Source organism: Mus pahari, chromosome 16, assembly GCF_900095145.1.
Source record: "Mus pahari chromosome 16, PAHARI_EIJ_v1.1, whole genome shotgun sequence".
In the NCBI taxonomy this organism is placed as follows: Eukaryota; Metazoa; Chordata; class Mammalia; order Rodentia; family Muridae; genus Mus; species Mus pahari.
The window spans coordinates 65,562,281-65,588,305 of record NC_034605.1 but is presented as its reverse complement, the minus strand read 5'-3'; the positions used below and the strand labels follow the sequence as shown (position 1 = coordinate 65,588,305).

General features: G+C 42.5%; 1 protein-coding gene across 6 annotated transcripts in view; it reads right to left on the bottom strand.

The window, feature by feature from the left end:
• Aopep (aminopeptidase O (putative)) overlaps positions 1-26,025 on the bottom strand; it is a 310,014-nt gene that overhangs the window by 141,066 nt on the left and 142,923 nt on the right. The gene's annotated exons all lie outside the window — the stretch shown is intronic.

Genomic DNA, 26,025 nt, shown 5'->3' with positions numbered 1-26,025 from the left:
CACATACACACACACACACACACACACACACACACACACACACACACACACATACCCCAACACCAAAACAAAACAAAGACACCACACCTGGTTACATACCTTACTCTGGGGAGATCCTGCGATACCATTTATGAAACTGCCTCTATTTTTCTTAGCAAATTAACTTTCCAATGGCAAAAAAAGGTAACCCCCTTCACTTAATAAAGTCAATAGTGATTCCCTTTCAATTTCTAAGGCCCTTCACATCCACCTTTTCTCTGTGTCATCAAACTTCAATAGCTTTGTGAGAGCTGTAGTCTATGTCCTCTTCAAGTGAGAAAACAGATGTTGAAAGTGGAAAAAACTGACCTTGGACCAGCAAGTTAGCAGCTGGTAGAGGCCTTTTCTTTCCTCTAACACCATGGGTAGCATGCAGACAGGAACCCATCTTTGTGCCTTTGTGCATAAGGCGATTGCATTCTGGGTACCAGAAGAGTTGGACAGTTAGGGCAGAAGGTGAACAATGATAATGAACCACTCATACTTTCTAGAAACATTTACTTGTTGCCTTCTAAGTGTCAGGCCAGGCTTGTGTTAGGGACACTGGCAACACAACAAAGAGAAAAAGGGACATGCCTTCTGATCTGAAGATCACAGTCTAGGAGGGGAGACGCTCAACAGCAAAGATCCTTGTCTATTAAGTGACCAACCTTTTTATCTCAGTTCCTAGATCCTCAGTGTGAAGTCCAGACTGCCTTTGGCTTTATCCCCACCTCCTTCAGCATTCTCTCCTGCTCCCTCCTGCCCTCAGAACCTGCCTCCTCCTCCTGGACAAAATGACAAGGGTGATGGACGGTTCCTCTCAGTGTCTGACTGTGTTAGTCTAAGTGCTGGCAGTTGTTAGCGATGGGTGTTACTACCTGATTGATGGCTGACAGATCCCATTATTCATCGCTTTTCATTATGGCTCTTACTGGAAATCCTGGATGTGTGTGCCTGTGTACCTATGTTTTCCTGAGCATGTTTTATGCATGTTTTAATACAGTTTGAGCAAAGGTATGATGTGAGCAGCTTCCTGAGAAGGGCTCAATGACATGTAGAGGGAAAGGACATGCAAATAGGAGTCTGTTCCCCAAATCTAACTACAGGGATGATGGACAATGGGAATTTTCACTCTGTTTTAATTAAATCCAAACTTTTTATTATTTTTTTCTCTTCTGTATGCAACTCCTAGTTCCTTGTCCCACATGCAGGCCACCCCCATGACCCTTTTGAGACCTGGCGATATGGCATATCATTAAGGCAATCCCCCCCCCAACTGAGTTTACAGTGTTTTGAAATCATCTGACTTATATACACATACAACATAAAGAAACTCAAGGTCTAAACTTGCTAAAACATCACTTACTTCCCTCCATTTGCAAAAAGATGACTATAACCAGAAATGAAAGGAGAAATCAAAATGGTACAAAAGTGTGCCCAGCAGAGAAGATTTTCATGACTTGTTTTATTCTGCAGTGACACAAGCTGCCCCTTGTAACATGTCTGTCAAGAAGATATCTGTTGTGCTTTTGTGCAGTGGACAAAGATGCTTTTTATCAATTCTCAGAAGTCTGCAGGACTCACCATTCATGCTGTCAACTCCCCCCCCCCCACTCCTTTCAGCAAACAATGAAACCCATCAGGGACAAATGTCAACATACTAATTTGCTAAATTCAAAACAAAAGCAAAAGTACTTCCCTTCATTTTCTATCAGCACTCCAATTCATGCTGAGTTTACAGCAACCCACAGATCATGCAATATTAAACAGAGATGTGTTATGCCCACCAAACTGGGGACAGTATCTCCCCGCAGCTACACTAGCCTGGCAGTTGACACATATGTCCAAAGTCCTAGAATTTCTACAAAAATTCCAATGCCTCGTAATAGAACTCAGATGGAGTCAGATGGGTAAGAAAATAAGTCAGAAGCATACAGTTGAGATCCCTAGAGAGGCCCCTGGAGCTTAATTCAGTTTAATCCCAACCAGATCAAACTGGTTTGTATATGTATGTTTGTTTGTTTAGGGCATGCTAAGAAAATTTTCACCACTGAGATAACCCCCTAACTATGAAACATAATTTGGTGTCAGGGGACAGCATTTCATGTAGCCCAGGCTGGCCTCAAACTCACGATGTAGCTGAGGTTGACATTTAAGTTTGGACCCTCCTACCTCTACCTCTTGAGTGCTAGAAAGTGTATGCTACCCTGACAGGCCAGAATATAATTCTTAAAGGTATGACATACACTGACAGCGGCACCTTCTTATTTACTTTTGTTTCTTTGAAGAAAAGTTTCATATGGCTCAGGCTGGCCTTGAACTCCTGATCCTCATGCTTCCAGTTCCCAAATAAGGTGAGCAGCACCACACAGGTGTATTTTTAACAAAGACTGAAGGAAACAGCAGAACAGGCACAATGAGGTTCAGAGTTTTACCTGCAGAAAAGGCAGCTACTACACAATCTGTCTGTGTTGTGTTGGTTTGTTTTCCTTTTTAAAAATGATTACAAGGCCCAGTGAGATGCCTCATTGGGTAAAAGCCAGCAAGGTTGGCCATCCAAGTTTGATCTCTGGAGTCATATAAAGGTGGAAGGAGAGAACCAACTCCACAAAGTTCTCCTCTGGTCTCTGTATATACCTGCTTCCCTGGTAATAATAGTTGTACTATTTTTAATTAAAAAAGAAAACTGCTTCAAATGATGCCCAGGACCCTAGAGGACACATATCACAATTACTGAAGAACTAGTGGGTCTGGTGTAGGCTCATTCTAACGTATCATCTCAGGCCTGGCCTTAACCTCTTGGGGGTCTCTGTTTTCCTTCCCTGAAATGAAAATTAGGAGCTCAGGGATGCAGGAAGCATCTCCAGTACCACACAAGACTCTTCCAGACCAGTGGGTTCATGTGTGCCCTGTGAGGCTTCCTCCAGTCAGATCAGCCTATTTCACCTTCTTTCCTTTAGAGAAAAGAATTCATCTGGGCTTGTGGACATAAAACTAAAGGTACAGAAGAGAGAACTATTTTGGATAAAGAAAAGGGAAATAGGTCCAGATATTTTAAACGTTTACCTACTTGGATTGCAATGGATCTATCTGAACTAAGTGCTGTAAACAGGTGGCTGGAGTGTGTGGGGAGCTGCACATTCGTCAGATGCTGTTCTGCCTACATGACTGACTGTAGGCAAGAGCTGCATGTGTGTGAAAATTTTGTTACCCATCTGTCTTTTGGACACAGTACCTTCCTGTGTCTCTAGTCCTCCATGAGTGCGTGTTAGAAGAGGATAACCAGCCGCTGTACTTTACCCTGTCACCATCCTATAACGGGAGAAAGAAATACGCAGGCAGCCTTGGGAGTGTCCGTCCTATCTTCTGAACACTGCTCACACTGAGCCCTCCTCAGCTCCTGCACCCCACTCCAAGAATGCAAGAATGTGTGCAAGAAATGGTGATCACACACTCATGGAGAAATGAGTTGGGTCTTTGGGGAGCTTGAACACATGTCGAGGGAGGTTCTGAACTCACAGGTGTTTATAATCATAGAAGAATCCCAGCCCTACCCCCACTGTTGGACCAGAATCTGCATTTCAGCAGGATCCTTAGATGACTTATGGAAACATTAAAATGTAGCATGCTTTACAGCTAAGAGTAGAGCTGGCAAGATGGCTCAGCTGATAAAGGTACTTATTGCTTGAGTTTGATCCCTAGGATTCACATGGTAGGAGAGAACTGAACAGCCCCAAAGTTGTCCTCTGATCTCCACATATACACATGCCTCCCACAATAAACTGAAAAAAGATGTAAGATCAAGTTAGAAGTTTAAGCACTTTGAAAAAGTATAGAAGTGAGATTTTCACTGCTGACTTCTTGGCCAGTTTTTCTGGTGGCTAGTGATTGGTTTGTGAGATACTGAGAAGCAGCAGGGGTCCTAAGAAGTCAACAGTGACTCCATATTAGGGCATGAAGCCCTTGCTTGGCACCTCTCAGACACATTGACATCCAGAAGCCCTGGGCCAGAGGAGGGGCCTGCAGGACTCAGAGATCCAGTTCCAGTTCTGTACTATAGCAGCCTGCAGCACATAGTGCATGCGGCAGGGCACAGAGGGACACCTGTCCTCTGCTAACTTGAAACACTGAGGTGCTTGACTTTGTTTGTTTGGTTTTTTTCCACTAGAAGCTGGAAGATGTCCCAACCCTATCAACTCCACATGAGTAACTGATTATGCAGGACCACATTCTACTTAATTGTTCTCAGGTTTCCCACCTAACCATATGCTAATGTGGCATTTCATAGTATTTACTCACTTTTGCATGAGTTAAAAATAGGAACACAAATGGCAGCTGTCACAGGGTTCACAGTTGCCAAGGTCTGATAGGCAGGCAGGGTGGCCCATGTACAGGGAGGCCTGTGTACAGTTACTGTGGGGACATGTCTTCACGTCCTGCTTTCCTAGGACTCAGCTGTGTCTTTAGTGCAAAACCACATGATTCTGCTTAAAGTCAGTTCCTAGAATCTGAGATATATACAGAATTCAAAATAGTGTCTCAGCCTAATATAGATGACATTTGGATTGTCTACCCTTGCCAATCAAGACTGAAATGAAGTCACTTGAGGACAAAAGTGTCCCCAAAAGGTTCAGAGACTTACTGGTATTAGTTGCTATTCCTAAGACCATAGTTTGCTTGAGCTAAAATCTATTGAAATACCTTCAAACATTTCAGCCACATAAGGAGGGGCAGAGGGGCCAAACAGTGATGGAGAAACTGCTGCTGTGCTGAGAGAGGGACACTAGCTCAGAGATGAAGGGAACAGTTGCTCAGCATCTCCCAGCCAGATACCATGGGATGCTGTGAGGCTGCTTTGACCTCTGATCCTGCAATGTGAAGAAGCCAAATTTCATTCGCCCATGTGTTAGAGGGAGGGTGTCACTATTAATTCAGTGTTACTGGAAGTTCAAAGATCCAAAGGCCCAGGAGTCACATAATTTAGCTGCCACAAAGGTTTTCTATCACCTTCCCTGAGCCAACAGACTTACTTTACAGAGAGGATAAAGGACCCACTGGTGGTGGCCAAAAGCAGCCTCCATCTGAAGGCCAGACCTACTCAAGTGAACACCTACCTTGGGATCAACTAGCCCTTCTGAGCCCTCACAGCCAAAGGATTGTACACCACACTGGCTATTCCAGAGAGTTCACACAAATCTACACACTTGCTGGGAAAGGCAGCACACGTTAAACAAAGCATCACATCTCTGCTCTGGACTAAATTCAACTTAACATGTTGCTTTAACTAGCAAATGGTTAGGTTGGAATTCAAGCAGTATGAGGTTTAGAACTCTGTAGCTTACTTTAGAATGTCATCTGCATTTGGCTCTTATGTCTCATTGAATCTCATCATTTAGTGACCACTCAGGTGGCAACAGGACTCCATGTGAAAGTCAGCAATGGGAAGGAGACTGTGCTTCCCTGAGCAAGGCCACTCTCCATGGTAACTGCTGTGGTGAGCGTCTTGTGAATCTTTGCAAACACTGGCTTCCAGGTCCATGTGGACCACCCCCCAGTGGACATGGCCTCTTGTTTCCTTGGCTGATGCTGTCTGAGAAATTCTGCCACACTTGTTTTACTTCAGCCTTTTTAAAGGCTGTAGAGAATTTCACCCAATGCCTCAGGCGGGGCCTGTTTTGGTCCTACTCACAGATACCTCCTGAAAATCTGGGGCATTGGTTTTTCCAGCAATGCTGAGGTAAATATTCTCCCTACTTTCACTTGGGTGAAATTCCTAACGTGGAGCCAAGAACACACATTAAAACTTTATGAATATTGCCTAACTGCCCTTCAAAAAGTTAAATCAACTTCTACTCCTGCAGAAAATAAGTTGGAACACCAGCTTTGGTTAAGTGACTGCTTTACTTGAGTTATATTGTGTTTTTATTTGGTGGGTTGAGTTTTAAAACAATTGTTTAGAACACTTGATAAAATAAAGCCATATTTTTGCCATGTTTTATAAATATAAATGTCAAAAATTTTCCCATTGGCCTTGATGATTGTTGTGGTCAACATCAACAATTAGCTTGAGATCAAGAATCACCCCACCTGGGGTGGGGGGTGGGGGCTCTGGGCATGCCTGTAGGGGAGTTGTCTTGATGAGATTGACTCAAGTGGGAAGACTTGCCCACTTTGGGTACCACTATTCTCTAGGCCGGTGTCTTAGTCAGGGTTTCTATTTCTGCCACAAAACACCATGAAGAAGCAAGTTGGGGAGGAAAGGGTTTATTCAGCTTACACTTCCAAACTGCTGTTCATCACCAAAGGATGCAGGACTAGAACTCAAGCAGGTCAGGAAGCAGGAGCTAATGCAGGGTCAAGGAGGGATGTTACTTACTGGCTTGCTTCCCCTGGCTTGCTCAGCCTGCTCTCTTATAGAACCAAGACTACCAGCCCAGGGATGGTCCCACCCACAATGGGCCCTCCTCCCTTGATCACTAATTGAGAAAATGCCTTACAGCTGGATCTCATGGAGGCATTTCCTCAACTGAAGCTCCTTTCTCTCTGTTAACTCCAGCTTGTGTCAAGTTGACACAAAACTAGCCAGTACAACTAGGATCCTAGAGTGTATAATATAAATAGGAGAGCATGAACTGAGCATAAGTGCTCATCACTCTTCTCCCTAACTGTGGATGCAATGTAACCAGCTGCCTCAACTTCCTGATGCTGAGAGCTCTCAGCTATGGCAAATAGCTTCAACTGTGAGCTGTTCAAAAACCCCTTTCCCTGTTAAGCTGTTTTTTGTCAAGATTATTTTAACATAGTAACAGGAAAAGAAAGTACATACTACAGAATTAACCTTTTCCCTTTCTTTCTCTCTCCCTCTCCTACTGTCTTCCTGAGATAGGGTCTCATGTAGTCTAAGCTACTCTAGAGCTTCCAATGCAGCCAAATAACACCTTGAAATTCTGACCCGAGTGTGGGATTATAGGAATGCGCCTTCATGCCTAGTTTATGTGGTGCTGGGGTCAAGGCAAGTTTTCTCTACCATCTGAACATATTCTCTATCCAAATATAGAACTATTTTTAAATTGAGTTGTATTATTATTATTATTATTATTATTATTATTATTATTATTATGAGACAGGGTCTTACCATGAACTGTTGGTTGGCACGAAACTCCCTATGTAAACCAGGCTGCCCAGGAACTCAGAGAGATCCTCTGCCTCCCAAGTGCTAAGANAGGCTGCCCAGGAACTCAGAGAGATCCTCTGCCTCCCAAGTGCTAAGACTAAAGACCTGCATAAGTAAGTGCTCCTGCTCTCTCTCTCTCCCTCACTCTCTCTCTCTCTCTCTCTCTCTCTCTCTCTCTCTCTCTCTCTCTCTCTCTCATCTCCCCCCACCCCTACCCCCTTCTCACTCTCTCTCTCTCCCTTCCCCCCTCCCTTCCTCCTCTTCTCTCTCTTTTTCTTTAAGACAGCCCAGCGTGGTCTTGCACTATGTAACTGAAGATGATCTTATATTCTTATCTTCTTGTTTTATCTTCCATTTATTAGAGTTACATGCTTATACCACCATACCATACCCTTTAAGTCAGGATCTCACTGTGGCTCAGTCTGGCCTTAAACCCATGAGTCACCTGTCTTAGAACAAGTGCTGAGATGACAGGCATGTGCCACCATACCAAGCCTGAAGCTCAAATTCTTTTTATGTAAACATGTTCATTATTTTTGTCTCTTTATATCACAAAAATTTTATCTGACTGTAAAAAAAGTCTCATATCAAGAGAAGAAGTTTACATATTTGTTTTCTACTCCAATTTGATTTTTAAAAAACACTCAATAGCTCATCTGGAATTTAGCCTGGTGAAAGAATCATAATATTGATATAGAACAATTCCAAACTGTTAACTGGTTGTTGCAGTACTATTTATTATTGCCCCACCTTCTTTCCATTGTGCTCTCTGGCTGCATAGAGAGCTCAAGGCCACCTGAGGCCACCTGAGATATTATCTCAAAAATGAACATGGCACTGCAGAAGCTTACTTTCTTTTTCTGTTACTGTGTTAAAATACTCCTGACAAAAGCCACTTACGGGGACAGGGCTTATTTTGGCTTGCAATTCAAGGTAGCCCTGTGCTATGGCAGGGGATGACAGTATTGGGAGGTTGAGGCACTGATCATATTGCATGCACTCATGAACAAGAGATGTGAAAAACTGCTTTAGCTTATAAAACTATTGGGGAATGTTCTAGATAATCCTTCTAGGCCCTGTGGGCTGTGTTTATTTGTCTAACAAAGGCTCTCTGGTATGAAAAACTGGTCATTTGTGTGTTCTTAAAAAACAATTTATTTCAGCCAGACTATCAGAGCGATTTTCTGAACAGTTCATAAAGTACTCTCCACAATTCCTGGAGTTTCCTTCACATCTGTTGTTTGCTACTTTTCAATATTCTGCAATAGCTCTTCCTGTCCTTCCACCTACACTAGCCAGTGTGATCTGCCTCATTGGCCTTGGCAAAACAAAACAAACAAAAAAACCAACAACTCTCAAAAGTACTTACCAATTTTAGCTTTCTTCTCATGCTTTGTAATGAATTTGTGTCAGCTTTGATCTTCTTTTGAATTGTATAGGCTGATTTTACTATTTTCTGGCATTTTTAGAGGTGATCTTGGCCATGGATTTTCATCAAGAAAAATTTCAGTAATATCTCACAGATTTGAACCATAAGATTTTCATTTACAGAATTTTCTAGACATTTTATATATTCAGTTTAATTTTTTTCTTTGACCCCAAAGTTAATACAGAGAATTCTTTGGATGGGGGGTGGGAGGTGAGGGGTAGGTAGCTTTTTCCTTTTTCTTTATTTTCCTAATGTTAGACTTTTATTGTATTGTAGCTCTCTCTCTATATATATATATATTTTTTCTACTTCTGAGGAACAAATTGACATTTTCAGATATGACTACTATCTACAAATGTTCTGAGATATCTCTCCCTCCCCTCCCATCTTCCCTCCCTCTCTCATTTCTTTTAGAGTTTTGCTTTAGTATAGGCTGGCATCACATCACTCTCCAACCTAATCTGACTTCAAACCTGTGGCCATCCCTCCACACCATACTCTTAACTAGAAAGGCTGTAGGCATGAGTCACCATGCCCAATTCACGAGCAGTTTTTTTTCTTTTGAAGCAGAAAATTAGACGTTACACATTTCTTAAAAGCAAGAATGGTGTCATCTTCCTGCTTGCATCTCTCATATACCTACTGTATAATGTGAGTGACTCTTGTTCAGTATATAGATGCTAAATAATGAAGGAAGGAAGGAAGGAAGGATAGAAGGAAGGGAGGGAAGGAGGGAGGGAAGGAGAAGGGAAAGAAGGAAGATACTCGTTTGCATGGACTTCTGTTTTAAAGGTTATCTGGCTCTAGAACTCTTTGTTGACACAATATTCACAGACAACAAAGTTATTTGCTTTGTGGGGATTCACAGCAAAATGAACCAATAAAAAGCTTAAAACAGGATTTGGTGCACTCACCTAGGTTCAAGACCTGACTCCTTGTAAGCAGCTGCTGCTGATATTCTGCTTTTATCAGGTCCTGCTACTCTCCCCAGAGCCATCTAGGTTCTGTTCCCACATTCATCTAGCTATCTGCCAAGAACCTACCTATGCCCCATCTGAAGTCCACTGGGGCTCACTTCACCCTTCTCAGGATCACGCTAATTGGTTTGTAAGTAGCTAGCTTCTACAGGAAACAGTCTACCCTACACTGCACTGCCAATTTAATCTGCCTACAACAGATTATCTTGTAGTGGTCTCCACTACAAGCCAACTTTCTATCACATCCTTGTCAAGTTAGTCAGTGAATCAAAGTGCACTCTCCCTATCATTTACAGGATTATTTAAGCAGTGGGACTACCAGCAGTAGAAAGATCGTTAAAACTGCTTGGGAGCCCAAACGTTTACATTTAATCTACTTGTATCACATGCCACTGCGTTAGTTCTCTGTTACTGCCACAAACATGTTAATTTAGGGGTGTGAGATCATACAGTTGGCCCCATGACCATTGGGCCTATGGTAGGAGGCAGAAATAGAAGTGAGGCTGCTCAACTCAGACCTGGAAGTAAGAGAAGGAAGAAGAAAGCATGGTGCCATGACCTTCCTTCAAGAGCATAATCTTCCTTCAAGGTCATGCCCTTGAGGGCCTCAATCGTCTTCTTCAAAGTGTCACAAGCAGAAAAAAGTGTAGCTCAGAGTGACAGCAGAATTGCTGAAAGATTTAAAAAATTAATGTGTTTAAGATGCAGCTCAATGTGTTTTCACAATTTACTACACAGGTAACCACTGTCTTGATGATGAGACAGGACATTCCTTCATTAGGAAGACATTTCTTTATACCTCATTCCCTTCAAACTCATGTAACTCACTAGCACTGTGTCAACTAAAAAATATTTTTATCTTAACACCTGCTACCACCCAGTAGAGCATGGAAGAAGAAAGATACCTATTGTTTCAAGAAAGCTGGCAAACCCCAACTAGGATGAGCCCAAATAAATGGGTGCCAAGATACATCATGAGTAAATTCCTGCAAATCCTAAAGGAAAATATACTGGGAATATAGGGGGAAAGTGGACTACTCTAAAGCATATCAACTCTAAAGGCAGTTTTCCTACAGATCCAGGGCAAAGGGAAGTGCACACACAGCCTCAGGTGCCTCGGGGGCCATCAGACATGAGCCCCTCTTCAGATGCAGTGAGATGATGTTGTAGAAGTAAAGGTTAAATAAAGGCAATCTCAGAGGAAGGTAAATGAAGAAATTTGTTGTGGGCAGACTTACTACTAAAACATGGCCAGAGAACTTTTTGAAAAAAAAAAAAAAAATGACAGAAGGCTGGCATGTCGGAGGAAGGGACAGAGGATCAGCTACAGAAGTCAACTAACTACCCTTCATTTTTTTTGTTCTTTGGAAGGCTGGAGTTATCAGAGGAGAGGGACAAAGGATCAACTACAGCAGTCAAAAAGACTTCCTTCATTTCCTATTCTTTGGGGAGTCTCACTATGTCACTTGTGCGGGCCTTGAACTCTTGGTTCTCTTGCCCTTGTCTCCTACATGATGGAATGGTAGGTGTAGACAGACCATCAACTGAAGCTACTTCATGGGTTTTGAGAAACGTATTTTATGACTGCATCAAACTTCTAATACAACCTGACATGATACTTAATGTTTCCAGTGGAAATGCTTGAGGAAAATATTTTTTTAATAGTGGGAAAAGGAGATCTAAATGCAAGAATTCTGTACTACACTGGATGAGGTAAAATGTTGCTGGAAATAAGTTGTAAGAAGATATGTATAAATAATAGCAGCTCAAGACACAACTAGAGACTGAAAAGCACACTATACTAAAATTTATAATCAAAATAGAAATCAAGAAAAAGACAGAATGTTAGAAAACCAAACATAAAACAAATAGTGATTACACTGAATGAAAATGGTCTAAATACACCAATCAGAAAAAGAACAACTGAACTATAGAAATACTGTAACAAGTCACTTAACACATTATAACACAGGTGGGCTGAGAGTAAAGGTACGATAAAACATGTATCATACTAACACTAATTAAAAAGAATAGCTACGTTAATACCAGACAGAGCTGACCAGGGTCAAGAATAGTACAAAAAGCAAAGATGATTCTCTGCTAAGAAGGTACAGCTATCCTAAAAGCATACGCATCAAGAAGAAAGAATGAAAGTACAAGGGCTAGTAACTTATAGAAATGCCATAATCATTGTTGCAGTTGGAACATAAAGCTGAATTAAGATATCAATGTTTCTGGATGCAGCCAAAGTAGCATTACAGGCAAATTCATAGCATACATTATAGCTTTAGGAAACTTCTCACATCAGTGACTCATTTCAAGAACCTAGAAGCATACCTGGAGGTATCGAATGCACCTGTAGATGCTCTCCCAGGGACCACAGTTGATGTGTTTCCTCTCTTTACTATGTGGGGCAGTGAATGCACCTGTAGATGCTAGCTGTCCCAGGAACCATAGCTGATGTGTTCCCTCTTTTCATTACCTGGGGGCAATGAATTCAACCTATAGATGCTCTCCCAGGGACCACAGCTCTTTTTACTATCTGGGGCAGTGAATACACCTGTAGATGTTGGCTGTCCCAGGAACTATAGCTGATGTATTCCCTCTCCTCATTTACTATTGCAATAAATACAGGCTCTTTAAACCCTAAAATCAAAAATTTTACATTTCTAGTGTCAAAAATATTTTATGCACTTATCTACCACCAACCCCCCCCCCACACACACAGAGATCCATGGCAGAATTAGAACTAGAAAAATAATTAGATTTAAAGACTTTGAGCCTGATTCATTTGGGTATGTGATGTTTTATTTTCAAATCTTTTTTTTTTTTTTTAAATAATCAAGTTCATTTGAAAGAAAACAGCCTTGCTTAACCTCAAGGAAATGATGCTTAGTGAAAAAATTCAAAGGATACAGGATGCATAATTTCATCCATACCTAACATTGGTGCAACATATAGAACCTATAAGGACCATAATCATGAGCCTTGTGGTGATGGAAAAGTTAAATGTCATAATCAGGGTGAGAGCTATGTGTATGTAACTACCCATGTGCTTTTGTGCCTGGGCACATATGCCCCAGAGAGCAGAGATGCAGGGAGGCATGCAGGAACATACAACTAGTGAGATGAGAATCAAGTCCACGGAACCAGTGTCAGTTCCTGGTTTCCACTTTGTGATACAGTTGTGCCAAGTACTAACACTGAGGTGCTGCATGTGCCACACACCCCTGAACATTTCCTCACAGCTTGCTGCAGCTCTATAACCACTCAGAGGCACCAAGCAGTATATACCCACACACCTTCCATGGTTACCCAGGGTTCACCTCACCTCTTCCCTGACGGAGTGACATCACATGAGAACTGTGGTGGAGACACTTACAGTCTACTCTGTTTATTCTCTTACAGAGAATGAAATTCTAACTGGTTGACAGTGCTCAAATGAGAGGTTTTCCTACTTGTTTTCATTTTTAACCTCTGTCATTAATCCAATTAGTTATAGCTGCAACAATTAACATTGATGAAGACGTGAGAGCCTGTGAGCAGACACATTCTTAACAGTCAGTGCAAGCAATGCCCCTATATTTGGAGAACTTTCATCATGACAAACCCTTTCCCAACAAATGACCCTGCTTAGTTTCCTAAGGAGGGAAAGCTCCTTGCTGACAAGGGACCCAGGATGGTCACATGCTCTTGAACACACACAGCCACAGCTTCTCTTTATGCACTAAGTTCAAAAGGCCTGCCTTCCTTGCTCTCTGCCCTTGCTTAACTACTTCATCTGTTCCAAGTCACTTCACCTCCTGCAGAAACACCTGGAAATTCAACCATGTCTGAACTGGCATGGTGCTTGCCCACCCACTCACTTATTCTAGTAGGGGCTCTGACAGACTCTGCACTTTGGGGTTCACATAACGTTCTCTGACCAATCTATAAAACAAGTTAACAGTCTGAGCTACACTTTATAGGCAACAGGTTAGCAAAGGTCACACAACTGAGAACTTGTAGCTAACTAGCACAGTCTGGTGTGCCCTCGCCTACACTCTGGTGTTCTGTCGTGTGTACGCTTGACCCACATTATGTAAACCGTAAGGATGCAGAATCACACAGAAGAGCCCTGTAAGGAACTTCATGCGCCCACTACTACAGACTGCACTTGGGTTTACACTGTGTGTTCCTATTATATCACAGGCCATTGTAAAGAACCCATACAGAGTCCATTTTGGGGCACTTTTGGGCACTTTAAGAATAATTGTAACTATTGAGCTTTTAGATTTATATGTTTAGTTTAAAATGTTGTTCCTCCATTATGTTAATGTGACTCTGCTCCACAATTCAGCAATACTGAGTGAACAGAAAGCAATGTAAACTATACCAATCGGTCTAAAACTGTTGTTTGAAAGTATTCTGCATGACATTATCTTTTTATACCTTTTTTTCCCCCAAGACAGGGTTTCTCTGTGTAACCCTGGCTGTTCTGGAACTCACTCTGTAGACCAGGCTGGCCTTGAACTTAGAAATCCACCTGCCTCTGCCTCCCAAGCGCCAGTATTAAAGGTGTGTGCCACCACCGCCCAGTTTTTTTTTTTTTCCACATTTCTTAACTCAAAAAGTTGGACGCTCAGTACAGAAAACTTGAACTGAAAACAATAAAAAGGCCCAGTTTTCCTCTGTGTTTTTCAAACCTTAGACATTTTATGGCTTAAATGAGCAAAATAATCTATTCTCAGAAAATTAATATAAAGTATCCAGAATGGTAGCGCACACCTGTAGTCCCAGCACTCAGGAAGCTAAGGCTGGGACTTTAAGGCCAGCCTGGGCTACACAATAAATTCCAGGATACCCTGATACCCTGGGCTACTGAGTAAGACCCTGTGTCAGGAAAAAAAAAATCCTAGAAAATTAGTAAATGCTAAAGCTTATGTATCAGTCAGCCTTGTTACTACACCGGCATGCCAATGCAGGCTTGTGATGAGGAATAAAGGAGCCATATTCGGCTCACCGTCTGGGGAGTGGAGTGTGAAAAGCACAGATGTCCCTCACCTACAATACCTAAGGACACTGAGAGCTGTGGTGAGGACGTAAGTGAGGGTCACCTTGGGAGAGCAGAGAGTGCAGGAAGGACAGGTTTGCTTCTGTTAGCCCTCTACAAGTACCACAGGAGTCATAAGATGGCTACCAAGGGTCTCACAAAGGTCCCGCACAGCACACTCCCAAAGGCCTTGGGATTCCCTCAGCAGGTCTCATCTCTTAAAGGGTGTGCAGGCTCCAAGGTTACTCACAGAACCTTTTGTGTAGAAGTTACCTTGGTTCTTCCTCCCATTTCCATCCCAGAAATAAGTCTCAGACTCAAAATATATTTACAAATACCTAGGACATATATATAGCTAGGCTTTTCTGACTAGAATCATAACTTAAGATAACAATTTATTTTAATCTACATTCTGCCCTGTGGCTGGATACCTGTGCTCAGGTACCATGTGTCCATCTTCTGCTTGGCTCTATCTGAGAAGTCTTTCTGCCTCCCGGATGTCCTACCTTCTATTTCCTGCCTAATCCATAGGCCATCAGATTTATGATTGACAGGTGCCACATCCATACAGATATAAGATATTCTCCCTATACACCCTTGTGTTCACACCACAGTAGATCAGAACCCTACAAACAAAGGGATTTGGGTCTGTCCTGCAGGACTCCATTATACATGACTGAGGGAGCCAGGCTGTGAGAATCTTAGAAACCTGAAGGCATCTATTAAAGCCCCCCCCCCCCCAGCTCCTGGAGCTGTATGTTACAAAGTGGCAGTAATTCCACTGCCCGGTACCCAACAGGTCCACTTTTTCCCAGTATCTTTTCTGTTACTCTTGCGTTGCATCCAAACCTCCCAATTTCCCACAGTGCTTTGTGGTTTTAAACACCTGTGAACTTTGGCTACCATATAAGACCAGAACTTGAATTTTAGAATGTTGAGTAACTTACTTGTATATTGAATTCACAATCTGTTTAGAAGGGGCATGACTACCATTTTACACAGGTACATCCTTTTAACAGAGGCAACTCTTTAAATACAGAACCAGATTCTTTTTATTTTTGTGATTTTGTAAGATTCCCATTCAAAAAACTTTACAAAACTAAGAAGAAAAAAATGCAACCACAATTCCAATTCCCATTCAGCAAGACGTAATTGCTGTATGGATTTACCCACATACCCTCTATTCTGGAAGGACTTAATCAGAGGTCAAGATCAACTAGGTACTTATACAGAATATCAGTGTAACCCCTCCATTCTCTACTTGCCCCAGGACTCTGTGGTAGGCTGCATTTCCCAGGCTGCCTTGTGGCTAGCTGTGACCTCAGGACTATGTTTTAGGCAGGAGTTGTGGCCAGGAGTGATGCTTGCCAACACAAGGTGTGAGAAGCACACAAAAACTTCCTGTGCATTAGTCTCCATGACTTCCCCCTTCCATCATCTGCATGTCACTTGGGAACACTTTAGTATGAAATAATGTTAGCTATATGTAATGTATATTGATATTGCACTTTGCATTGTTTGATTTTAGGGAACACTTTAGTACAAAATAATGTTAGCTACAAGTATTAATTTTGAACTTTGCACTGTCTGATTTAAGAGCTACATGTCTCATCTAACAACCTTACAAGTACTAATGTGATATTGTCCCCATTTTTCAGATAAAGAAGTAACATCCTCCTGACCACACAAGCTAATAAGCCTCACAGGCTGGCTCTAGAGCCTGTGCTCTATCTCCATGTGTTGCAACTCTTTTTCGATTGTAACATGTGTTTTATATGTTGGAACTACATCAAATTTGCCTGAACATGTGCCTAGTCAGAAAGTCTTTAATGGCTAAGAGCACCTCAACTTCTGTTTTCCTGGGAGTTTAGTTGGGGCACCACAGGCCAAGACATTACACATGGAATATTAGTTGGTAGAACAGCTGTCTTGGGTTTGGATTTTGAAGCCTCACAGACATCTTGATTGCCTTTCTTCAACAGTTTTCCCCACCACACCTAGAGACCAGGCAGCAGGAATGTTAACATGGTTTCTTCATTTCACACTGGCTCCCAGAACCAGGAGGGGAAGGACCCTCCTCCTCTCTAAGGGCTCCGAATTCCTTTCATGTTGCTGGGGTAGGCCCAGCAGCAATTTCCACCTGCTCTCTGCAGCTGAGCACCAGGTTGATACTACCCTCTGGACTTCAACACAGGAACAATTCACAAGTTGAGTCCCTCCTGCAGTCTAGTTCTGAGGGACAGCACAGTGGCCAGAGCTTGCTCTGGGCCCAGCTTTCGCCCCGGTGCTGTGGTGAGAGGCTGACAACCCCTGTCTTTCTTTATAGCAGCTCACCTGACATAAGATAGATCATCAGAGTGCACCGCAAGTCTCCTGTACCCAGCTCAGCCCTTGACTCGTTTTAACAGATCTCTCCAATTACCAACCTAATCTGTTTCACAGGAATGAAAACACTGGCGAAAAGCTGAGACAGTGGGGATGGGAACAGATGAGAGTGGTGGCAGCAGGAGTGTATGACACATTGTGACACACAAGTAATGGCCTTGTTATAATATCATGCATTACCCCACATTTCAAACACAGTTTCTTACCATTCTTGAACTGTACATGAAATAGTCACAGGAAGCACATGAATGAAAATGCAGGAGTCCTGAGCTGGGAAACACCCCCAACACAGAGCTCTACCTCAACTGCTCAAAGGAAACCAGCAAGAAAACAAAGGCTGCTGCTTTAGACTGTCAAACAAACTCCAGTGGACACTTCATAGCCCTGACAATTATTCATAGTCTACCCTCCTCCCTGGACCTGTGAAATATTTACAGAGGAATTCTTGGCCAAGCATCCATCTTTAGACTTCTTTCCCCACACAGGTGAAAGTCATAAATTCATACTTGGTAGGAATTGTCTAAATAACACAGTTGCCCTGTTAGAAAATAAGAAAGGAAATACTGATTAAAATGTCAATTTAGCAAAATGAGTCTACCTTCTGAATCTTGGAATAATTTCTGGCTCAGAAATTTTCTGAATGCCTTTCTGGACCATTTGAAAACATCCAGAGATTTCCACCTCCAGCTTTCGGTCACAACATGATGTGTCATTGTGAATGTGAAGAGTGTCTCCATGGCTCTGGTCTTCATCACAGGAGACCCAGTAGGCTGGGACCAGGCTGGATCTCTGCTGCCGACTGTTCATGTCTCAAGACGCAGTGACAGTACTGCTGGCACTTATGTAAGCCTGTCACAGCATGGGAAAGCGCTTCCACGTTCTGTGTCCAGTATTATCAAAATAAAACAACACAACTTTCCTGTGGCATTTTTAAAAAGCAATGTTTCTTTGGTTGCTGCTTGTTACTATTTTTCCTGCCTCCTTCCATATTGGATATTCCTGCAAAGTAGTAAGGCATCAACTTTCTTGAAAGACAGTGACCCGGTACACTGAGCAATGTTTCTGAGAATGTTCAAGTTGATGTCACTTACATGCTTCAGTGATATATAACACTTCTGAATATTGTACAGTCTCATTTAATCATCCACAACAAGAAACTTTCTTTTTTGAAATGAGGGTCTTACTATGTAGCCCTAGATGTCCTGGAACTCTCTGTGTAGACAGGGCTGGGCTAGAACTCTAGAACTCAAGACATCCTCCTGCTTCTTCCTCTGCCTCCCAGGTGTTGGGATTAAAGACATATGTCACCATGTGTGGCCTTTTCTTTATTTCTATTCAGAGTTCAAGGAAATCCATTTTTCTCCTTTATTGTGAAATAAAATACAGTTATTTCCCATATGCTTTGAATGTTTGTGAAGAGAAGCCATATCTCACATTCACAGTGTAGACAGGAAGGGATGTACTGAGTCACTACTGTAGTCTGCATTCCTCCACTGAGAGCAAAGCTTCTCACTTAACCATGCATCGTGACTGTAACTTGACAGGATCATGTTCATGACACAATGTTCTACCCAAAACTTGTCAGAGCCCAAAGAAACACGGGGTAAGCTGGTTTGTTTTGTTTGTTTGGCTGGTTGGTTTTTTTCTTGTTTTGTATTGTTTTGTTTTGTTTCTTAAAGATGTTGCTTGAAAAGGCACTAAGCATTATCTTGCCCTTTATTAACTTATTAAATACATAAATATAGTTAACAGGCCAAAGGAAGGTTAACTTTGATTCTTCACACTGATGAACAGACCACGAAGAACAGGTGGGGAATAACCACTTCTCTCCATGTTAATTAGGAAAAGTTCCCAGAAACTTCCCAGATTCCCTGAGTGCTCCTGTGGCTGTACCTGGTGGAGCTGCCCTCTAGCTCCAAGGTACTTCCAAGAGTGAAGTGCAGAGGCTACACTATGCACTTGGAAGGTCAGTTCCTAAGAATTCCGGAGCCAGAGCTTTAAAATAATATTCTTAGTCAAGAGGTAGAAAGTGCTGTTTTTCCTGTTCTTTTTAAAATAAGAGTAATAAAAATGGAGGTTTAGAGAATGCATTCAATTATCTCCAACAGGGAGGTTTCTCCTAAGTTTCCTTTGGCTGTTAAGCCAAAGCATTTTTGACACATAATTGGACCAGAAATGGTGCTCCTGGAATCCATCAGCCAGCATTCCCACCCAGTAATTAGGTGATTCATTTTCATTTTTTCCACACTGTATCCTTCCCCCGCCCTTCCCTTATTGCTTTTTTTCTTTGGATCATCTATACTGCGGCTATCCTGCTTCATTTATTCATTTGTGTTCTGACTCATAGCCCTGGTGGTTTTCCTCCTGCCCCTCCTGGGCTTTGGATTCGTTTTTGGAGACCTTCTTGCCTCTACTTGACCATCTTGCAAGTTAGAACACTCTCCAGAGGCCTCTTGACTTCCAACTTCTGCCAATTTACAGTGTTCCTGGGCTCTATCCAGCCCTACGATATATTGCATTTCCTCTAAAATTCTAAGGTAGCAGCACCCAGAGCCACACGGTTATCACTTGAGTCCTGTTTGCTAGTCATTCACGTCTGTCTTTGAGGTTGGGAAAGCAGCTATTCCAGGACAGAGACTGTTGCACGTAACTCTTGGAAAACAGAATGTCAGGAGGAACTGAACCAGACCAATCTCACACAGCTACATCACAACCCCCTTTGGAGGTTGCAGGGGTAAAGTGAGGTATAGATTATTCCACTACTTATGAAAGTGCCTGGCTGGCAAAGCAATAATGATCATTAAAGAAGCATTTCTACTGACTTGTCAGTTAGTGCCTCAACATTGTGTGGAGAGTTAGGTCCCACATCGTCACAGGCATTCTGAGTAGGTGAACAGATGCGCCCTGACTCTTAAGTATGTTTTTGCCATGAATGTTCTGACTCACCAGTGAAGTCCACCCTGTCTTGAGTTCAGTCTCCATTTCCAAAAAATGAAGCTGTTATATAATGACGTTTAAAGCCATCAAACAAACCGAAGCAAGACTGAAGACAGATTAGTGCCTTCCTGAAGATGTCTGCCAGAGAATGTGGGCTTTGTCTTGGCTCTGATTTATTTTAAATGTGTTCTACTTGGAGGGTAACTTATTCAATATATTGAGTGTCACCTCAGTAAGACCCAAAGAGGAAAAAATGCTATGGAATTCTGAGACCCATTTTTACTGTCTCTAATCTTTACTTCCTATAGATGTCTGTAACTACTCAACACTAGTAGGAAACGTGTCTTATTTCTTTTAACTCTATGAGATACAAGGAAACTAAGTGAGCTTCGGTCAGTACCAGCGAGTATCAAACAGGAAACCACTCTCAAGTCTGAGATGAGTAGGGTGATGGGACCACAGAAGCTCACTGGGGGGCTACTGGGCAGCAGTGAACCGAGAATGTTAGGATACTTTCTTTAAATCAAGCCATCTCTGTGGTACAGAAAGGGGATCAAAATAACCTGCCAACATGCCATTGGCTTGAGGTATATGTCAGATTTATTGTGGTCAAGAAGATTAAAATCAGCCACCATTAAGGAGGGTATGCAAGGGCTGCATTCAGATGTCAGGAAGTCGGAGAATTATGTGATCAAGCCAGAAAGGTTCCTGGCATAGATGATAAATAAGAGATACATTTAAAATAGAAACACTAGAAGTAGCCAAGGCCTGGAGATAAACAGATCACCACCTGCCTCTAAAGACAACCAGATGAATTCAGCTCCTATGAAAAGATCATAATGAGCCTGAGCAGTAAGGTCGCTGACACAGGCTCAAATGTGCCAGGGTGAGGTGTTAAAATGCACTCCCAGACCTTTGCAGAGAACAGAATTAGGGGATGAGTCAGTCCCATGCTACACCAGAGTTGGAGCAGAAGGCAGAGAGAAGACTGCAGGGCAGCAGGGACCATCTCACACTTGAAATAGTGCAATGTAACTGATGAAGCATCCAAGTCCAGTCAGGGACCCTCTGAGGACCAGGAACACAGACAAATCTCAGCTAACGGTAGTGATCCTTGTAGGCCAAAGGCAGGCCTCTAAACCAAAATGGTGGTGACATTTAAATTTCTTAGATGTTCTTAGGAACCACATAAACACCAGTGTTCTACTTTCTTTCGCAGCCCACGTCCAACATAAACACTCCCCATAGAGAGCACACAGTCAGTCATCACTCTGGATGAAGGATCATAGTTCCTTCTGCTTAGGCAAAGTTGTGGTCTGCTGAAGAGTGGGGTCATCAAGCCTCGTTAGCTGACTGGAATGTGTAACCCAGGCCCAGCCCCTATGGCTAGAGCAGGAACTGAATCCCAACCCTCACCTAAACTCTAGTGCTTTTACGGAACTGTCTTGATAGCTTTGAACTCATACATAAAGGAACGTAACATCTCTCCTACAGGGCTGAAGTGAGAACTGGGCAACACATGATTCTCTGTAATATATCTCATGTACTGAGCATATGGCTAGAGCCTAGAATTCTTGGTTGTCTTTCTTTTAAAAAAAAAAAAAAATCATGTTTCAGCAACCTATCCCCCACCAAAAGACAACCTACCAAACAAACAAGCAAATTAAAAACCCTGTGGCCCACCGGGCAGTGGTGGTGCACGTCTTTAATCCCAGCACTTGGGAGGCAGAGGCAGGCGGATTGCTGAGTTCAAGGCCAGCCTGGTCTACAGAGTGAGTTCCAGGACAGCCAAGGCTATACAGAGAAACCCTGTCTCAAAAAACCAAACAAAAACAAAAACAACAACAAAAAAACTCCGTGGCCTCAAACCCAAACCCCAGGAAGAACCAAGTGCCTTACTGTGTTCTGTATTTCTCATTATCAAGGTGAATACAGTGGCACCACTCATAGTCTTACATCACACTCAACTCTACAATCTCTACAAACTGTGCAGAGTGGGATTAGGCAATGGAGACATGAAGGGACAGTTTGTGGTGCAGCATCTGTCCAGACATTGCCCTTAGATGACACTGTATTGTGAGATCATCATTCATTCTGCAACTGAGTATGACAAGCCTCATCTGGCTTTGGCCAGATTCTCTGTATTTGCCCTTCTTGTCCAATTCAATCTAATTTTAAGGTAATGGTGCAGCCAAGAAAATATCAGTGGCCTCCTGGTAAAAAGATGTGCCACCCCATGGCAAGCAACTGCCAAGAGACACTAAGTAAACTTTTCCACCACATTTGGCCAGACAATGGGCTGTGGAAGCTGAATGAAACAGATAAGGGATGATGACTCAAGTTTCCAAGCAAATATCTAGTTAAATACAGCCTCAAAGGCTAATCACTTAGCTGTGATCCTCCCAAGTTAGAAATAGGGCATTCGCAGCAGTCAACACTCTACACATCAAAAACCTTGCAACTTTAGACAAGAAACATTAATCAAGACAAAAGCCACTACTGCCAAAGCTATGTGGACCAACTTCAAAAACAGTCCGTGTGTTAAGAGTTGAAAACCACCTGCAAGTTAAAAATGAGGTACTCTGTTCACATCAAGTGTGTGTGTGTGTGTGTGTGTGTGTGTGGTCATGTGGGTGGTATCCCAAACCTGGGCCAGGCTACCAATCACTTTACCATGAGCCACACCCTCAGTCTCACATGATGTTTTAGAAGCATTAACATGAAGAATCAACTTAGAAAGCAAAGCCACAGAGATGAATGATATCCAACAATAAGTGGGGTAGCTAAGGAGAGGGTCAGGGAGGGGAAGGCAGCTGGGGAAGGCAGACAGTAACGTCCCTGTATGTTGTTATTCCTGCTGAGCTTTTGGTGGCATCTGGTAGGATGATGGTGTGTCTGTGCGGCAGAGGGGCTCAGTGAATCACAGTCCTGCCACTGTCACTGCTACTCCATCCACAACCGCCAACAGAAATGTTTATGATCTAAGAATTCTGGTGCTTTCTTGGTGTGTGGGAGCTCAGAGAGACTCATTTGACAGAGCAAGGTTTCCGTGTTAAGTCAGACAGGCAAAGCATGGGTGTTCTGAGCTCCTCACACCAAATGATTGTGCTCAGTTCTCCATCCAACCAGAACTTTCTTCAAAGGAAAAATGAAGTTGAGTATACTAAGAAATACTAAGAACCAAGAAAAGGTGATGTAATTTCTCATTTCCATGGCTACCCTATGTTAGGAACTCTGTGGGGGCTCTCATCTTTCTTCCTGCTGCTGGCTCTAGCCATGTGCCATGAAGTCTTCACCAGAAATGAGGTGATCAAAGCACCATGGCCTTAAAACATTTTCTCCTCATAGGGCACTGCCTTGAAAAGTCTTAGTGACTTTTCTACTCCTGTGATAAAACACCATGACCAAGTCAATTTATAAAACAAAGCATTTAACATGGGACTTATTTCAGAGGGTTAATTTCATAATGGTAGAGGAAAGGCATATTGGCAGAAACAGCTGAGAGCTTCTTACGTCTTGATCCAAATGTAGGAGGCAGGCAGCACAGAGAAAATGGTGAGTCTTCTGAAACCTCAAGGCTACCTACAGTGACACATCGCCTCCAACAAGCCACACCTCCTTATCCTTCCCAAACAGTTCCATCAACTGGGGACCAAGTATTAAAATATATGAGCTTATGGGAGCCATTCTCATTCAAACCCCTGCATACAGTAACAACAACAACCAAACAACAAAACCTGATCAATACAATGAAGTATGAAGAATTATGCAACTTGAATGATTTTGCACATGATTTAAACATCCTGAATTCACAATGACTATGTCTCATGATATTTTAAAATATCATAAATAATAAATTGTAAAAATTCATGTTAATAATTTTTATATTCTTTCATTTAAAACTAACACTAGATAGCAAATAAGATACATCCTAAATTGAGATGGAGTAAAGAAGAAAGCAAAAAGTTTTATATTAATATCTTTTAATCTCCCCACCTTTGCATTAAGGAGACCATATTTTCATTCTTCACTGAGGCCTACAATCATGTAGCCAGCTGCTATCTATGAACAAGCTCTTCCTGAAAGAAATCTGGCTTCTACTAGCCTAAAGCTGGTGTTTTAAAGCTGGATGTGGTAACAGAGATCACAGTCTCAGCTTTTAAGAATCCAGGGCAGGAGTGTCAGGAGTTCAAGGCCAGCTGGGGCTGATACTAAGGTTGTTTCAGGAAATCCAATAAGTTAATCAACTAATACATGCACTTGAGAGACAGAGGCAGGATAATCTCTTTGGGTTCAAGGCCAGCCCTGGCTACACATTAATAACTGTCTTTAAAAAAAAAAAAAAGTAGTTAACTCAAAATATTTAGGGACATTTCCTGGCAAGCATTTCAGGAAGTGTAACTCAGACTATCCCTCCATACTCTTGGCAATGCTCATCACTTTTCTGAAACAGTTCTCCAAGTACCAGAAACTGACAAGTAAGCTGACAGGTCTCCAGGGTGCATCAGCATCCAGGGCAGGGTAGGAGTGCACCACAGGTCCCTCTGAAGACTGCAGAGGCTATCAGTCAGTACCCCAGCTCTACTCTCAAGGCTCCCTATGAGGAACTTAACCCCAAATATCCCCTGAAGGACTCAAAAGCCAGAGACACTTGATGTAGCACTGTAGAGCGTGAAAGTGCCATGTCTTAAACTACTAGATTCTATTCCTTGGCAGAAGTGAAGCTGATGAGATCTGCCTTCCAGCCCACTATGCCTGACTCTGATAGAGTTCACTATGTCTGACTGTCTGAGTAGATGGAAGGTAAAGCCTCCCACAGCCTCCAAGTGGCTTCACAGGGGAAATGAGATCCAGCTCTCAGAATATTTTACATCAATGGATCTCTCCAAGTACTGATTTTGGTTTTAAACAGCAGTGAGTTTGTCTGTTTGCAGCTTTGAAATTTTACTTAACAAATAATCAACAAATTCTTAAATTGGTGTCCACAGGGCCAACTTCCCAAGTATTCTGCCTGTCAAAATGCAAGACAGCTAGGGAAGCATGAGTTGAGAAAACAGGAAGGATTTATATTATAAACATATTACTGTCCAACCACTCATTCTTCTGGCTGGCCTGATGTTATAGCTTTGATTTCCCTAACATGTTTAAAATGAAAAGGAACTGGCTTAAATTACCCAGTTCCAGAGAAGTCAATGTATCAACGCATGAGAAGACAGATCTGTATCCCAAAAGAATGCCCCTTGATGACCTGAAGTACAGTAGAACTTGTAGGGGTGAGGAGGGGAGCTCTCCAGGGAGCACAGCTCTAATTTAACTCCGAGGCTAGGCATTGGGAAGGGAGCATCCAGCAATCCTGACTAAAGGGCCAGGTATCTCTCTGAGATTAGAAAAAATGAGATTGAAAGTAGGCAGAGACACATAAATACTCCTCAGAGTAGGAGGCAAATCTCCATAACTACTCCTCAGAGGAGGAGGCAAATCTCCATTACTACTCCTCAGAATAGGAGGCAAATCTCCATAACTACTCCTCAGGGTAGGAGGCAAATCTCCATAACTACTCCTCAGAGGAGGAGGCAAATCTCCATAACTATTCACCAGGGGAGGGGGAAAATCTCCATAACTACTCCTCAGGGTAGGAGGCAAATCTCCATAACTACTTCTCAGGGTAGGAGGCAAATCTCCATAACTACTCCTCAGAGTTGGAGGCAAATCTCCATAACTACTCACCAGAGGAGGAGGCCAATCTCCATAACTACTCCCCAGAGTAGGAGGCAAATCTCCATAACTACTCCTGAGAGTTGGAGGCAAATCTCCATAACTACTCACCAGAGTAGGAGGCAAATATCCATAACTACTCCTCAGAGTTGGAGGCAAATCTCCATAACTACTCCTCAGGGTAGGAGGCAAACCTCCATAACTACTCCTCAGAGTAGGAGGCAAATCTCCATAACTACTCTTCAGAGTTGGAGGCAAACCTCCATAACTACTCACCAGAGTAGGAGGCAAATCTCCATAACTACTCCTCAGGGTAGGAGGCAAATCTCCATAACTATTCACCAGAGTAGGAGGC